A 4,078-nucleotide genomic window follows, 5' to 3' on the forward strand; every position below is an offset into this window, starting at 1 on the left:
TTGCAAAGCTCGCTCTTGCGTCACTAAACCGCGCCGCCATGACGTAGCTTCATTCTGACGTTCCCGAATGCGTCGCAAATGAGGCAACAACAACAACAATGCTTCTCAAACCTTTTACAAGTACCACCTAAAAAATACTTAGCTCTCTAAGTACAACCAGCATGACCAACAACACAGCGCTTCTATTCATAAAATGTATATATTACTGCAATAGCCACTGTAGCTATTATGCACAGTTGGAACGTTTACACTGCGCTGAAATATAGGGGAAAAAACTTTTGGATTTAATTTTGATACACTTTGATGTTATTTTATCTGGTTTGCATGACAATTTTGGTTGGAAATGCCCAAAATGTCAAAATGTATAACTAAATGTTTTTATATATACATATATATATATATATAAACATTTAGTTATACATTTTGACATATATATATATATACATGTATATATATATACATGTATATATATATATATATATATATATATATATATATATATATATACATGTATATACGCCATATACATACATATACATCCGCCATATACATATATATATATATGGCGGATGTATATGTATGTATATGGCGGCACGGTGGCCGACTGGTTAGAGCGTCAGCCTCACAGTTCTGAGGTGTGGGGTTCAATCCCCGTACCCGCCTGTGTGGAGTTTGCATGTTCTCTCCGTGCCTGCGTGGGTTTTCTCCGGGCACTCCGGTTTCCTCCCACATCCCAAAAACATGCATTAATTGGAGACTCTAAATTGCCCGTAGGCATGACTGTGAGTGCGAATGGTTGTTTGTTTCAATGTTCCCTGTGATTGGCTGGCAACCAGTTCAGGGTGTACCCCGCCTCCTGCCCGATGACAGCTGGGATAGGCTCCAGCACGCCCGCGACCCTAGTGAGAAGCGGCTCAGATGATGGATGGATGTATGTATATAGAAACATTTAGTTATACATTAAACCCTAGTGAGGATAGAATGAATAATGAATAAACATTTACATTCAACATTTAGGTATAGATTTAACATTTAATATTTAGATATAGAGTTAACATTTAGATTTAACATTTAGAAATGTACCTCACATTTAAATATAGATTTAACTGTTAGATATATATTTCACATTTAACATTGAGATTTAGCTAAAAAAATAACATTTACATTCAACATTTACATATATATTTAACATTTAGGCGGCACGGTGACCGACTGGTTAGAGCGTCAGCCTCACAGTTCTGAGGACTCGGGTTTAATCCCCGGCCCAGCCTGTGTGGAGTTTGCATGTTCTGCCCGTGCCTGCGTTGGTTTTCTCCGGGCACTCCCAAAAACATGCATTAATTGGAGACTCTAAATTGCCCGTAGGTGTGACTGTGAGTGCGAATGGTTGTTTGTTTGTATGTGCCCTGCGATTGGCTGGCAACCAGTTCAGGGTGTACCCGATGACAGCTGGGATAGGCTCCAGCACGCCCGTGACCCTAGTGAGGAGAAGCGGCTTAGAAAATGGATGGATGGATGGATATTCTCATATTTACATTTGTTTGTCGATCTTAAATATTAAAATGGAGAAACTACGCAAAAATATAAGAATTTGAAAAGGGGGCCAATACTTTTTCATGGAAGTGTATAAGGTAACAGCATTTGAGAATGCGACCTCACGTAGTAGTAGATGTAATGCCAAATATCTACTTACCAAAAAAATAAACGTCGGTGGACAATTAATTCATTCAGCGATACAGTGGGGGCAAAAGTACTCAAACTCCGTACAATACAACAACAATCCTATTTTGACAGAGTATAAGTACAGATATCTGGTCAAATGGAGGGTATAAAAGTAAAATCATCAGAAAGTTAAATTCTCAAGTACAGATAGCTGAAAACGCTACTTACAGTAGGTAAGGAAAGTATTCAGACCCCCTTAAAAGTTTCACTCTGTTATATTGCAGCCATTTGCTAACATCATTTAAGTTCATCCCCCCCCCCCCATTAATATACACACAGCACCCCATATTGACAGAAAAAAACAGAATTGTTGACATTTTTGAAGATTTATTAAAGAAGAAAAACTGAAATATCACACAGCTATAAGGATTCAGACCCTTTGCTCAGTATGAAGTAGAAGCATCCTTTTGTGGTAATACAGCCATGAGTCTTTTTGGGAATGATGCAACAAGTTTTTCACACCTAGATTTGGGGATCCTCTGCCACTCCTTGCAGATCCTCTCCAGTTCTGTCAGGTTGGATGGTGAACGTTGGTGGGCAGCCATTTTCAGGTCTTTCCAGAGATGCTCAATTGGGTTTAAGTCAGGGCTCTGTCTGGGCCATTTAAGAACAGTCACGGAGTTGTTCTGAAGCCACTCCTTTGTTATTTTAGCTGTGTGCTTAGGGTCAATGTCTTGTTGCAAGGTCAACCTTCGGCCCAGTCTGAGGTCCAGAGCACTCTGGAAAAGATTTTTGTCCAGGATTTCCCTGTACTTGGCCGCATTCATCTTTCCTTTGATTGCAACCAGTCTTTCTGTCCCTGCAGCTGAAAAACACCCTCACCGCATGATGCTGCCACCACCATTCTTAACTGTTGGGACTGTATTGGACAGGTGATGAGCAGTGCCTGGTTTTCTCCACACATACCGCTTAGAATTAAGGCCAAAAAGTTCTATCTTGGTCTCATCAGACCAGAGAATCTTATTTCTCACCATCTTGGAGTCCTTCAGGTGTTTTTTTTTTTTAGCAAACTCCATGCGAGCTTTCATGTGTCTTACGCTGAGGAGAGGCTTCCGTCGGGCCACTCTGCCATAAAGCCCCGACTGGTGGAGGGCTGCAGTGATGGTTGACTTTCTAGAACTTTCTCCCGACTGCATCCCTGGAGCTCAGCCACTGTGCTCTTTGGGTTTTTCTTTACCTCTCTCACCAAGGCTCTTCTCCCACGATTGTTCAGTTTGGCCGGACGGCCAGCTCTAGTAAGGGTTCTGGTTGTCCCAAACATCTTCCATTTATGGATTATGGAGGCCACTGTGCTATTAGGAACTTTAAGTGCAGCAGATTGTTTTTTGTAACCTTGGCCAGATCTGTTCCTTGCCACAATTCTGTCTCTGAGGTCTTCTGGCAGTTCCTTTGACCTCATTGCTCTGACATGCACTGTGAGCTGTAAGGTCCTATATAGACAGGTGTGGCTTTCCTAATCAAGTCCAATCAGTATATTTCAACACAGCTGGACTCCAATGAAGGTGTACAACCATCTCAAGGATGATCAGAAGAAATGGACACCACCAGAGTTAAATATATGAGTGTCACAGCAAAGGGTCTGAATACGTAGGGCTGTGTGAGATTTCAATTTTTGAACTTAAGGGGTCTGAATACTTTCCGTATCCACTGTATGTACAGTAATTATTTGTACCTTACTTCCCACGACCACAGCGATAGGATTGTACAAGCGTTTTTCAAAAGGTAGTTCACATCCTCTATGTCCCAACATTAAACATCTGAATTAGCTATTTACAGGGAGATTGAAAAGTAACTCCCTATTTTAAAATACTTATTTATTCATGTTGTAATATTTTTCTCAATTGTTATAGTGTATGAGTGGCCAGCCAGAGGTCCTGACTTAACACCCTGTGACTTTTTTCTGTGGGGTTGGTTAAAGGAGTATGTCTATTCTACCAAACCAACGACTTTGGAAGAACTTGAAAGGCGAATACGAAAGTTCCTTGTGAAATCAGTTAACGCGGTTTCCAGGCGGCTTGAGAAACTGGTGGCCAAAGCTGGCCCCCATATCGAATTTTAAATAAAACTATGCAACACACTTTCTTCTCGTTAATTTCTTGTAAGAATTACAGTTCAGAAATAAATTACAAGTACTTAAAAATAGGGAGTTACTTTTCAATCACCCTGTATTTAACATTTCTATAGCATTGTTACTTAAATATACCACAGAATATTATAGAATTGACATCTTACTGTAATACATTTGTGGTACAGTACTAATGCATTTGCTTTTAAATCCAGACAAGTAGCAATCCAATCCAATGAATGAAACTTATACGTAATAATACACAAAATAAACAAAAAACAGGCACTTCCA

The sequence above is a fragment of the Phyllopteryx taeniolatus genome, chromosome 10, assembly GCF_024500385.1.
Source record: "Phyllopteryx taeniolatus isolate TA_2022b chromosome 10, UOR_Ptae_1.2, whole genome shotgun sequence".
NCBI lineage: Eukaryota > Metazoa > Chordata > Actinopteri > Syngnathiformes > Syngnathidae > Phyllopteryx > Phyllopteryx taeniolatus.